Source organism: Ochotona curzoniae, unplaced genomic scaffold, assembly GCF_017591425.1.
Source record: "Ochotona curzoniae isolate NIBS_2020 unplaced genomic scaffold, NIBS_Ocur_1.0 contig_4792, whole genome shotgun sequence".
NCBI classification, from domain to species: Eukaryota; Metazoa; Chordata; class Mammalia; order Lagomorpha; family Ochotonidae; genus Ochotona; species Ochotona curzoniae.
In genome coordinates this window covers 4,666,609-4,680,186 of record NW_024466389.1, presented here as the reverse complement: position 1 = coordinate 4,680,186, position 13,578 = coordinate 4,666,609, and the positions used below count along the sequence as shown (strand labels likewise).

The window sequence follows — 13,578 nt, the reverse complement described above, 5'->3', positions numbered from 1 at the left end:
ACACAGTGCCAAGCGGGCAGTTTGCTAACCGCAGCCTCGAGTGTGCTGCTAGGTGGCCAGGTTGACAGCTGCTTCGCCTGCCTTCTGCAGCCAGGGAGGGCAGGAGTGAGGGAGGGAGGGTTCTGCCCATCTCATCCATTCTGGAAGAGGCTGTCTGGGACGGCAAATGACAAAGGAGCAAGAAGGGAGAGGGGAGGGGAGAGAGGAACGGGAGGCGTAAGCTCTCCTATGTGACCATGAAACGGGCAGGTTCTTCCCGTGCCTCAGTTGCCTTAGGTTACTAGGTTTGACTGACAGCATGATAAATCCAATATTGCTTTTATTTTTTCATAGGCTCTATTGTAATACTACTTATCAAGAAAGTATGTCACCTTATTTAAACAAGAACAACCTGGCTTCTTAAATGTGCATGAGGATGGCCACAGCTGGTGCAGGGCTAAGCAGCAAGGAGCTTGGAGGAAACCCACGTTGTCTCCAGCAGGAACACATCTGGAAAGGCTCCATCCACTGCCACGGACATCTGGAAGGGGCGAGATGACGGACAGAGCAGAGGACACCGGAGGGGTGAAGCCAGGATGTTTCGAGGACTTGCAGTGAGACAAAGGCATCTCCATCTCGTCACACGCCAGGCAGAGGCCCTGGACGGGCGGGCCTGGACGCTCCATTTCTCACGGAGCGCCTGTGATGTACCTGGAAGGCCACAGGGGCTGTTCTGAGTGCATGGGCCTTGGCCGCAGTCTGGTTCAGCCCCAGCTGTTGCAGCCATTTGGAGAGTGAACCGGAGGATGGAAGATCTCTCTGTTTCTGTCTCTCTGTGTCATTCTGCCTTGCAAACAAACCCTACATTTTTGGAAAGTCCAGTGAATGTAGACATCATGGTGGACCTGAGTGGCAGTGACGTGTCTCTGGTGACACAGGCACTGGGACAAGATACACATTGTGAGAAGTGTGAACTTCTTCGCTGGGTATTGAGTGTGGGGGATGCTGTGTGTGTTGTGGAGAGTATATAAACAGTCTAGGGGAACTCTATTTTCCACTCGATTTTTCCATCAATTAAAACCGCGCTAAAAAAACAAAGTCCAGGCACTATGACACCAGTGTCGCATGCAGATGCAAGTTGTTCCGCTTCTGATTTAACTCCCTGCTAATGTGCCGAGGAGAGCAGACGAGCTGCCCAAGTGCTTGGGCCCTTGCCACTCATGTGGGACACTGGGATGGAATTCTAGGCTCCTGGCTTTGGCCTGGCCCAGTTCTGGGTATTGTAACCATTCGGGGAGGGAACCAGCAGATGGAAGATCTTGCTTTCTGCTCTCCCCACCCCCACTCCCAATTCTGACTTTCAATTAAACAAATGACAACCAAAGAAAATCCGTTTAGCCGTGTGCGTGAGTAGGTGTGTGTGACATGAGCTAACGCAGAGGGCTGGGGCAGCTTTTTGCAGAAGTCTGGACCATTTGCCCCCCTGCTTCCCCACAGGTTCTTCCTCTGTGTTTGTAGGGGACACCACCGCAGGCAAAGGGGACAGCAGTGGAATTCCTGCAGCGAGGGCATTGATCCAGTGTCTGCCTCTGCCCCGGCTCCCTTCCGATATGGGCTGGGGGATGCGAGAAGCTCCTGTGCCCATCCTGCATGCAGAGAACCCAGCCAGGTCAGCCGTCTACCCCGTCCCCTCCGCCACAAGGACTGTTATTTAGTCTAGAAACTCGCAAAGGAAATATCTGCTCGCACATGAAGAATCTCTGGAATTTCTCCATCCAGCACCCCTGAGGCAGCAAGCAAAGCCGGGGCTCACAGTGGCTGCCTTGTCTGGGCTGAGTACCTTCAGGGCCCGACTCCAGCGAGCTTCTGTTCCTGTCCTCTTGAGACCGGTGGTGCCCACAGGGTCTCAGGCCCATAGGGGAGGAGCACTTGTAGAGGCCAGGAGGGAGACTGTGCACACGACAGCGGGAATATGGGAGGAGAACGTGCAATCCGGGAGCCTGGCACTCGAGGACCTCAGCACTTCTCTACCATTCAGCCAGGAAAGGCAGGCTAGCCACTGGAGGCGAGAGACTTTTCCATCTGCTGGTTCATTCCCCAAATGGCTGCAATAGCCAGGGCTGGGCCAAGCTGAAGCCAGGAGCCAGGAGCCAGGATCTCCATCCAGGGCTCCCACGTGGGTGGCAGGGAGCCAAGCACTTCGGCATCTCCTTCTGCCTTCCCAGGTGTATTGGCAGAGAGCTGGGAAGCAAAGCAGCAGCATTCAGACCAGTGCCCGGTGTGGGCTGGGGTTAACCTGCCGTACCACACGCCGGCCCGCACCCTTTCTCTCGCAAGACTCCCATTCAACTTCCAGACAACTCCCAGTTTTCGCCAGTGGGGTGGAGGGCACGACCCAGAATGTGTGCTGGCCGAGTCTCGGCATGGCACGTGGCCTCTCTGGTCTGGGAATGTTTTTGCCTTCAAGCTCACAAGGAGCAGTGACATCAGGGTCACTAGCAAGGTCATAAAAGGAGGGAACGTGGATGAGTTCCGATTTGTTGGGAGAACCCCCTGCCCCACCGGGGAGCTGCCAGCGGGTGGTGAAGCTGCATCCCTGGGATGAGTGCCCAGGGCAGCTGAGCGGAGTCCATGGGGCCCCAGGCGGCTGGGGGAGGGAGGGAGGCCCTGCTTCCTCCGGGTGTCCCTTGCGCAGACTTTCCAGTTGCGCTGTTGGCTGCAGAGAGCCATCCGCTTTCCTGTGGCTTGGTCATCAGCTTTCCAGAGAACTCCCTCTTTCCAGCTCTCTCTGGAAAACCTGGGCGATGGCCGCCTGCTGGCTCGTGGTTGCCTCGCTGGCCACTGACAGCTGCGCTAGGAAGTGGCTCTGTTAGCAGCCAGGACAGGGTGGGTGACAGCATTTAAAGATGCATTTCCTCCTGAAACAGTGGGAGCCAGGCCCTGGTAGAACAGACATCTGCACCCTGAGCTTACAGCACTGACTTAGCTCTCTTCCCGTGTCCGGAAGAGATGTTTGTAAAGGCACCAGGGGCGTGGTGTGGAGGTAATGCTGAGTGCAGTGGAGGGAATGTGGAGGCACCACGCTGGGTGCGCCAGGTTGTACAGTCCCAAATCCCTGGCTGCACAGACCAGGGGAGTAGAGAAGGAATAAGACAAATTGTGCATTATGTCAGATGAGGATAAAAAGGAGGTGGGGATTTCACGTGTGGGGAGGTCACCTCTGGAAGCATGGCTGAAAAGGTCTCGCACTGGAAAAGGGGCCTATGGGGAAGGCTGGGAGCTGTGTACATGAGCCGGGAAGGGAGCGTTCCAGGTGGAGGGAATGCCTGGTGCTGAGGCAGACATGTGCAGCACGTATGGTGGTCAGTGTGGCTGCACACAAGTGGGCAGAGTGTAGGCTCTGAGGCTAGAGTGGATGGCCATGAAAGACTCACCTTGATTAGTTCGCTGTGGCCTGGATGTGGCCTCATAGCTCACGTGCTGGACTCTTGATTCCCAGCACAGAGGTGCAGGGAGGCGGGGCTGTTACCAAGGAGACGGTTCCTTAGGAAAGGCTGAGTTTGGCCTCTTTGGTCCCATTGGTGTCTTCCTTTCCTTGTACTTGCCCTTCCGCCATGCAGTGACCTTGTGTCAAGGCCCTCCCAGAATGACCCCATCTGCAGAATGGTAAGAGGTCAATTTCAGTGCATTGTAAATTACCTGGTTATAGAACCAGATAGTGGATAAAGATAGAAGTTCCGTCTTCAAAATTGTCCAGAAGTGCCTTCATGGGAAAAGATCTCTGGTGATGGTCCTAAGGTGATCACACCGTGACAGTATTGGCCAAAACAGGACCCAGAATGGATGGCAGGCCACCTGTGCTTAGGTAATCAATTGACAGGAGCGGGCAAGCCTCTAGGTTGGTGGAGCTCAGATGGGTGCATTGCATGGTGGACTGTACTCTGTGGGGAAGGCGCATGCTCCAGCAGGGAGAGCCGTCCTCTGGCTGGGCAAGAGTGGGGTCTCCCTCCTGTGCACCAGGGCAACCTGGCTGTGCAGGTGCAAGAGAGAGTTCAGCTTGTTTCCCATTTCTGGAGGCCACAGCTCCCTGCACCTCCCTGTCCTTGTGCCTGCATCCACCCAACGTGGTGGCCAAACCCCGGTTTGTCCATGTGGAAGAACCTCAGTTTCTGGGTTCTAACCTGTGTCCTCCCGGTCCATCCCAGCCTCACAGGTTTTCTTAAGCAGTGGGTTAATCCAAAGCCGAATCACTTCACTTCCTGCTATTTTGTTTTGTGAAGACAAAGCAAAAGCTGTGTGCTGTTCTCCCTTCTCCACCCCCAGCAGCTCCTCAAGCCTCCGGTGAACAGTGGTGACACCCACCTCTTGCTGTGTCTGTCGCTGCCAGCTTTCTCAGGGAAGACAGCGAATGGCATGGCATGCCACACGCGGGGCCTGAGCCCGAGTGAACTTACCCTGCTGTTTCTGCCAGGCAGGGGAACTGGCTCACAGGAGACTGTCACCGACAGAGGTGGCTTCTGAGGCTCACTGAGTCACTCTCCTACCACACAAGTGGAGCCATCCCGGAACAAAACACAACAAAAACAAAAACAAAAAAAAACCCAACTCCTCAAACCACCCTATCCCGCTTCCTGGCAATTCCATAGCTCTTGAGGGGGCGGTCAGAAGCGAGATGTTGCAACAGCAAAGGGGCAGGTTCTGAAAGGAACTGCTGTGCTGGGAGAAACAAAGTTGTGACTCCATTGCAACCAAGCTGATGACAGGCCAGTCTCTCTCTGAGAGGGCAGTGAGGGCAGCCGGACTCCGGACAAAGCCGGGGCGGCGGCCAGCCGGGGCCGCGAGAAGGTGGCTTCGGATGTGGACACCCGAAGGTGGGACCCAAGCCCCGAGCTGGGCCCTGCCACGGGCCAGCAGCTCTGATTCCTCGGCTGAAACTCCAGCTGTGCTGGGAACTGACGTCATCTGTGAAGTAAACATTGAATCAGAGACCAGTGGACCTGAGCCTGGTGGCCTGGGAGCGCGTGGCCTGGGACCATTCTGTAATTATCCAGCTGCCAACCGCATTTGGCAAGAGAGGTTCCAAGTGCGTCGGAGTGAGTTCATTACCTTTTCTTGCCAACTTTGTCAGAAGCCGACGGCCTTGTTGCGGTTGACAGTGTTTGTGTGAAAACGCTTTCCTTACATTCTGGTTTTGGGATTCCAAAAGCAGCGTAGTCTAGCAACTGGAAGATAATATTGGGAAGCTGCTGATGGGCGCCCGGACCTGGCCCCATTTGTGGAACTTTGAGACTGCCAGTGCTAACCACACTGGGCCTGGGGACTGCTGCTGGGAGGCAGGGTGGTGCAGTCTGCTCCCAGGTTGTGATCCCATCTTGACAGTGTCCGTGTAGGTGTTCCTGTGGGGTCACACGGTGCACAGGGGTTGTCCTGGGGTCGTGTGCCCACACCACAACTGCTACATGCTCTGACTTCCCTTTGTCACCTCCCTCATTCCTTTTTGTATGGGTCACTCAGGAGCTGAAAGTCAGCTTGTGATTTTGATGTAGTTAGGGCTGCTGCTGGCAAGGTGGTTCCTGGGGACAGAGTCGCTTCCAACACTCCTGAACCAGCTCTACCTCTGATAGGAAGGGGACCTTGGGCAGGTCCTTGCATCTGCCTCGGCTTTCTTGTTGGTAGAACACGGAACAGGGAATGCAAGGACAGCAACTGCCTTCAGAGGAGCTGTCAGCATGTGGGACTAAACTGCCTGAAACCCTGGGGCCGGAGCCTGCACCTGCACATAGCGAGAGCCCAGTATATGCTGGCTTTCCCTTCTGTGACTAGACACCGTGGTCAGCGGACACGGGCTGCCCACAGTCCTGGAAGCTCTGCATGGCTGGGGAGGGCAGCCTTCCCTTGGGTCTCCAGGGTGGAACTTCCTCCCTCATGTCCCTTCCAACGGCACCTATCCCCACTCGTGGCGGGAGGCGGGGGCCAGTCCAACACCATTGCCATGGGGGCGAAGGACACCACGCTCCCCACCACAGCAGCTTGTGTTACCACTGTCACTGTCATTATGGCTTAGAAGAGCCAGAGAAGAGTGGACGAAAAGGACACTTGCCCATCAATGACACATATGCAAGGTGCATATCACTGGCTACATTCTTAGAAATGGCGACATGAATTCAGGTGTCACGTTATGACTGAGTCACTGTGTCGTTTCACTCATTTCCCTCATTTTTTTTTCTTTTAAAATTTTTATATTGATAATGTTTACATAATTGATCAGGGTGGGAGGGATTGAAGGTTAGGGGAAAGTGGGTGAGACCATTGTTTAGACATTTTCTTTTTCTTCTTCCTGTATCTAGGGGCAGGGGAGGAGATAAGGAGAAAAGTCATACTCAGCCTCTCAACCTCCCCAGTACCCAGGGATGGAGAATGGTCACCCAATATCAACCCAAAATCCCTGATGTGGAGTATGTTCTAAGAGTTCTACTTGAGTAGTTTCAATAGTTCTGAAACGCTGTCAGTCTCACTGATCCAAGGATAAGGAAATTCTTCCAATGTCCATTGGCTGCCATAGTCAACCTTAGCACTTCCATTCGCCCAGATGTTTGCTGTTATTACTTGGTTAGTGCAGTTGTCTGATTTGTCCCACTCTCCTTCCTCTGCTATGGTACCAGATGTCCCCTGCAGGCCCCGATGGGCTGCCATATTCTCCTTGTGCATATGAGCCTACCACTCACTGCTCCGATTTTCCACTGAGGAGGGTACCCTGAGCCAACCAATGTGGGCCACGCCAGACCACCTCCATCCCTGACCCCCTCCCCCGGACCTCATGGACCTGGCAGCCACTGTGCAGCTGGGCCTGAGGACCCAGGCCAGGTGAGCTAGACCCTGGACCCTGCTGATCTGCCTGCCCCTGACCTGCTTCATCCTGGGGCTCACAGAATTGGCATTCACCCCCACTCCCACATATCTCCAGGAAAAAAATTAGGATAGGTTGGGTGTCTAGGCTGTCATCTGCTAGTCTCACACAACCCTTTGCTAGGACGGTACAGCATGTTAAGCTGCTGCCTGGGGAATGGTCACCCAATATCAACCCAGGATCCCTGATGTGGAGCATGTTCTAAGAGTTCTACTTAAGTAGTTTCAATAGTTCTGAAATGCTATCTGTGGGTAAGAACTCTCCAACCAGGAGACTTGGTTCTACTCAAGACCCTCCATCCAGAGTCACTTCAGCCATGGTGGACTGCACCTTGCACCATGGTGATCCTCACCATACCCACTGTGGCCACACATCCTGGTACCCTCTCTCCTATCTCCTTCCAAGGCTTTACCTCATCTCAGTGGAAGGTCCAGAAAACTGGGCCTACCACTCTTACCTTTAAATGCCAGCATGCTGAAACTCCCCCTACTCCTACTGTTGGCTCTCTTCCTTCTTCTCATCAGTTCTGAACAGACTCCTCAACCGATATGCTCCTATGCCATTAACCTGGAGTTTTGTTGTCCAGGACCCAGACCATCATCGACGGAGACAAGGACAGACCAGAGGCCTCTACTGACATGGTATACATTCTAGTTATCTGTCCCAGATCATGACCATAGCAAGAAGCCTTGTGCTACACCTTCCATCCATTCATAACCTCTCTTTTGAGATACGATCCCAAGAAGAGGCCTTAAACCAACAGATTGGCCTGTCATCTGGCTGTTCCTCGGGGTTACTACCCCCAGAAGGGACACCAGGAACTCTCAAAATGGACATGCGGGCTCCATTCCCTTGGCTCAGTCTCATTAGACAAGCCCTACTTTTGCTCAACCAGACAGGCCTGCACAATAGTACATATGACTGTTTTCAGTGTGCCTCCCTCTCTCTCCCCCCACTGATCACAGTGTCCCTCCCTAGTCCACTCCCGTGTAAGCCACCTCATTTCTCAAATGTCATAATACTCCACATGCCGTTGCAAGACACAGGGACTCAGAACCTCACCTATTATGTCTCTAGTCTCAACTGCCCTCCCCACCTACTAAATATGTCAGACCAAAGGGTGGTATGCTCAAACTCCACCAGAGCACCAAAGGCCCAATATTTCTGGTGCAATGGAATACTGTATAAGACCTTTGATAGCTCTCCTAATCTTAAGTGTCTCCCAGTCCTATTGGTGCCCCAGCTAACACTGCTTTCTTGGTCAGAAGCTAAACAGGAAATTTAAAACTCCCAGGGTCTTGAGAGACCAAATGGGCAGTTTTCACTCCAACTTTGGTAGGCATGTCAGTTGCGACCTCCCTGCTGGCGGTGGGCCTCAGTGCAGGAGCTCTGGGTCACACCATCATCGAGGCCAACAAGCTCCAAGCGGACCTCAAGCAGGCAATAGAAGACTCAGCTGGTCCCTGGCATCCTTACAGAGACAAATCACCTCGCTGGCTGAAGTGGCACTCCAGAATTGACGAGCCCTGGATCTCCTGACTGCAAGCAAAGGGGGAGCCCGTGTCTTCCTACAGGAACAGTGTTGCTATTATATTAATGAATCTGGCATTGTAGAAACCAGGATAAAAAATCTCCAGTCAATAAGGGATCGACTCAGTAACTGGCAAAATGTGGGCAAGGGCTCCAGGTTTTAACATCTGGGAATCCCCCCTAGTAACCTGGCTCATGCTATACTAAGCCCATTAATAGTTATAAACCTTTATTAACAATTGCTCCTTGTTTTCTAAGGTTCGCCAAAGAAGAAATCCATGAAGCCTCACGGGTCACTCAACCAACTGTTACTCCAGCTCTATGTTCCAGTGCCCACCAAGCCCTCTCTGGACCACAATTGGGGACTATGACCCTCTCGAGCAGGAAGTAGCCAGAACGACTTCGTCACTGCTTTTCTTATTACTAAGAGTCTGGAATGATGGTTGCCCAGGGCAGTGGAAGTGAGGGGCTGGTCTGCTCCAGACCCGGCATGTCTCCTAGACTTCAACCCGGAACAGGATGGGCCACAGGAGCCAGTTATGTCGCCAGCCTGGTGGGATTCCAGCCAACCAATGGCACACACATTCCTTATATAATTGAGTCATGGAATGCCCCTTTGCCAGCCCACGTGTCTGGAGGAGTATAAAACTTTTTTTGCTCCCTTTTTGCCTCCATCTTCCTTCTGCTCTGTGCGAAGGGGGCCCAGGAGTGGATTTTCCAATAAAGCTTCCGCTACAGCTATGGACAACTTGCTGATATTCCACTAGCAGGTGGGCAGTTAGCAGTCATCATCTAACACTATCAATCTCATGTGTCAAAATGCACACACATCCACAGGGGTACTAGGTTCAAGTCCAAGATACTCCATTTTTGATCCAGCTTTCTAGGAAGCACCTAGGAAGGCAGCATAAGATGGTCCAGGTGCTTGGGTCCCTGCACCAATAGGGAGACCAGGATGGGGTTCCTAGTTTCAGCTTGGCCTGTTGTGGGCTTTGGGGAGTGCGCTGGCAGATGGAAGATGGAAAGCACATTTCTGAGAAAGGTGACACAATTGGCTTGAGATCATACGGCTAACAAGGGGTTGGGTTGAGGTCCCTGCATTAGGCCCTGCATCCCTGTGCCTGGGACTCTGGCAGGATTCTCACAGCAGATGGTCCTTCCCGTGGCTTTTTCCAGAGGCGTGCCAAGCAGTTCCACCTTTGACCCTTGACCCTTGACTCTGTAGCATTCTATCAGCAAGTCGGATAAGGTCAAAGATAACTGCTTATCATCTGTGCAAATAACACCAAGTTGGGAGGGAAGGCCAACGTGTTGGAACTGCAGAATCCAAAATTATCTCAACAGGAAGGAATGATCAGTTGAATCCAACAAGATAAAACTTAACTGGAATACATGTAAGGTCCTGCTTGCAGCTCCAAATCTGGACTGCAACAGTATTAGGGTATCTGGGAAATGTGTCCAATCTAACTCGTAACCAAAGAAATGCAAATTAAAGCAACCATGAGATAATCCTTTTCCCCTATTAGATGGGCAGTAGTCAAAAGGATGAAATCTCCCATGTTGGTGGCCAGAATGTGGGGCAATGGGCTATCTTAGAAATTGCTTGTGGGCCTGCAAAGACGGCCACCTTCTGAAAGATGATCTGGAGACTATAAAAAGGCACCATTCGGGCACTGATATTATGGCCTAGTGAGTTAAGCTGCTGCCTACAACTCTGGGATCCCATATAGGTGCTAGTTTAGTGCTGGTTGCTTTACTTCTGAACTAGCTCCTTGTGAATGTACCTGGGAAACCAGCATAAGATGGCTCAAATGCTTTGGCACCCGCATGGGAGACCCAGAAAAAGTTCCTGGCTTTGGATCAGCTCAATTCCAGCCATTGTGGCTACTTGGGGAGTGAATCAGTGGATGGAAGATCTTTCTGTTTCTCCTTCTCTCTGTAAATCTTCCTTTCCAATAAAAATGAATAAATTTTTAAAAATGTATTTGCACAGGAAATTACACCTGCCCCGGCACATGTGTGGAATATGCAGACCTTCTGGATGCTTCTCTGTATTCTCACCTGTATCCATTAAGCCCTTTCTGGCCTCTTTTTCATTCTATCTTCCCATCAATCACCGTGATAGGTGGCCATTCCGAAAAATACTGTGTGCAAGTGACACCACATGACATGGTATCAGACCAGCTCTGGGGGGAGTGATAGCCTCCCTCCAAGCCGTCATTTTCCAAGCCAACTCCTAGTACAGCACTCCGAGGCCCTGTGTGGGCTGCTCCCCCCAGGGTGGTGCCTTATGACACCCGTACTCTGAGCCCAGGCTACGTGAGCCTTTCCCTTCCTGTGTCTTGTCCAGTCCTCCCAAGCAGTGGATTCCTGCACACAGGAAGGACCCCCTTGTACCATGCCTCCTCCCTGTGCGTCCTTTGGGGCTCAATCAATGCCAGGAGCTGAAGTGTGCTCCACTCTCACCATCCAGGATGGCAGAAATAATGGGAGACTGGGCCCTTGACACCAGGCCATATGACCAGCGGGCACTTGGCTGAAGGATTAAGATGCTGCCTGTGTCGGGCACGGTGCCTAGTGGCTAAAATTCTCGCCTTGCATGCACTGGGATCCCATATGGGTGCTGGTTCTAATCCCAGCGGCCCTCCTTCCCATCCAGCTCCCTGCTTGTGGTCTGGGAAAGCAGTCAAGGATGGCCCAGAGCCTTGGGACCCTGCACCTGTGTGGGAGACCTGGAAGAGGCTCCTGGCTTCGGATCGGCTCAGCTCTGGTTGTTGCAGCCACTTGGGGAGTGAATCTGTGGACTAAAAATCTTTGTCTCTCCTCTCTGTATATCTTTCCAATAAAAATAAATAAATCTTTAAAAAAAAAAAAAAAGCTGTTGCCTGTGACCCCTGCATCCCTACCAAAGAGCCTACGTTCCAGGCCCCACTCTGCTCTGGTTCCAGCTTTGTGCTATTGTGTACCCTGAGAGGTGGCAGGTGATGGCTCACAGAGCTGGGCCCCTCCCTGACAGCCACATGGGAAGCCCAGATGGAATTCCCAGCTCCTGATCTCAGCCTGGCTCAGCCCTGGCTGTTGCAGCCATTTGGGGAGTGAACCAGCACATTGAAGAGTTCTCTGTCTCTTGAATATATAAAGCTTGTTACAAAACCAGGCCTTCTGAGAAGGGGATGAGCACGATAGAGTGGCACCAGGGGTGTGCACGCCTGGGAAAACCAGTGCGGACACTCAGGCAAGGGGCCAGCTTCTGTGAGTGAAGCAGGCAGTGCACCTGCTCCCCTTGGTACGGGACTTCTGCCTCTGGGACTGGGGGCGTTCTGTGCCCACTGTGTTCCTTCCTCCTGACAGAGCAGGACTCCCCCAGGGAAGCTCTGCCCCATCCTGTCCCCCTCAGGGCTATCTGCATTTCCTCCATCACGTGAGTCATAATTTAGGGATGATCATTTGGGTTACTGTGTAGCTGTTGCCTGCAGCCCCTGCCAGGGTAGACTCCAGTGAGGTAACAGGTGCATTCAGGCCCTTAGTGTGTCTTACTGGCCACACAGGGCAGTGCCCAATCTTGGTGAGTGAAAAGATGAGAGACTATTTTACCCAAATTGAAAAAGAGGGCATTAGGGCAGGCGTTTAACCTTAAGGCGCCTACGGGGTACCTGGGTGTGGCTCCAGCCCCTGACTCCAGCTTTCTCCTAGGCAGACCCTGGCCAAAGCGGTGGTTCCTGCCACCACAGAGGAGACTTGGGCCAAGCACTTGGCTCCTGCTTCAGCCCCTCGGGCACTGTGGGCACCAGGGGAACAGTTTGGTGGACGGGAGCTCTCTTTGCCTTTGAAATACGTTTCAAAAATATTTCTTTTTAAAGGTGATTTTAAGACCCTGGCAGATTAATCTTACAAGAACACAGCTAAGTGGTGAGGAGGGGACTATAACCCAGCCTCTTAAGTTCTGGCTCTTCATTTTTCTTAAAATCTTTTTTTTCTGAAACAGGGATACAGAGAGAAGGGAAAGATGGGAGAGAGACCTTCCATCTACTGGCTCACTTCCTAAATGGCCACAACAGGTAACTCTGAGCCAGGAACTCTATTCCAGTCTCCCATGTACGTGGCAGGGTCCAGCACTTGGGCCCTCTTCTGCTCTCTCAGGCAGCACAGAACCAGACGGGAAGGGGAGCACCCAGGACTAGGTCCCTACTCTGATCCAGAACGCAGGTGTCTTATGTGGTGACTCGGGCTGTGGCGCTACTACGCCGGCCCCAGGCTCCAGCTCTACATCACCGTTTACTGCCTCCATTTTGAACCTTGCCCATTCTCTGCACAGACACCAGGGCCCTCCGGGCGCCACATTCTGTGTAGGAACTGGGAAGGGGGTGCAGTGATGGTGAAACCACTCTTTCCCTTCTTGTGAAGAACGCGTGAGGCGTTCCTAAAGGGGACATGAGCCTGGGGGAATCAGCTCTGCAACTTGAAGTCACAGTGGGAAAGCGCGCTTAAGGCTGGAACTCCTGTGCCAAGCCTCGAAGGAGATGGAGCAGGGAAGCCCTAAGGATGTTGGAGGACAAGTTCCTTGCACAACGAAAGTAAGTTCCTTCTCCCGCAGGCAGAATTTAGCCTGGCAGGGCAGAATTGGCTCTGGGGCTTCTGACAGGCCGGCCACCTTGGCTTTCACCTGACGAGATGGTGGCCTCTGGAAGGTTCTGCACAGGGGAGCCACACGTTGGGACTCCACATCCAGGTTGTTATGTGGACACGGGCTGAGGGGGGCTGGAGCAAGAGAACCCCTAAAGATACACAGGAATCGAGGCGAGAGCACGAGGATGCGGGCCAGGGTGGTGTCAGCACAGGCGGTATTCAGGATGTTCTTAGACGAGAGTGGACGGGTTGGATGTGGAAAGGAGCAGAACTTGGTCTGGGGCCTGAAGCCAGGAGGCAGGAGGTGCCATCCCCTAACAGGCTAGGGGTGCCCGGGTGGGAGGCAGGAGCAGAAACATGCTCGTTCAGCCTCTAGCAGATGAAGTGAGAAAGGAGGGAGGTCCCGGGAGCCACCGTTAGCGAGGGTCCTGCTGGATTTAGGGCTAAAAAGGAACTAGCAAAGGAATTGGAGAAGAGGGCCCAGGCGTGGAGGAAGAACCCCAGGTGCGAGCGGTCTAACAGCCAGACCAAGAGCA

General features: G+C 53.0%; 1 long non-coding RNA gene across 3 annotated transcripts in view; it reads left to right on the top strand.

The window, feature by feature from the left end:
- The window catches only part of LOC121161472, a 40,856-nt gene extending 39,680 nt beyond the window's left edge, over positions 1-1,176 (top strand). Inside the window, exon 4 of one of the 3 annotated variants that reach the window (XR_005884684.1) lies at positions 482-1,176. This is a non-coding gene — a long non-coding RNA (uncharacterized LOC121161472). Of the gene's footprint in view, positions 1-333; positions 362-478 lie in introns of those variants that run through there. The other 2 variants (XR_005884686.1, XR_005884685.1) reach the window with 2 other exon arrangements.
- The last annotated feature ends 12,402 nt before the right edge of the window (positions 1,177-13,578 follow it).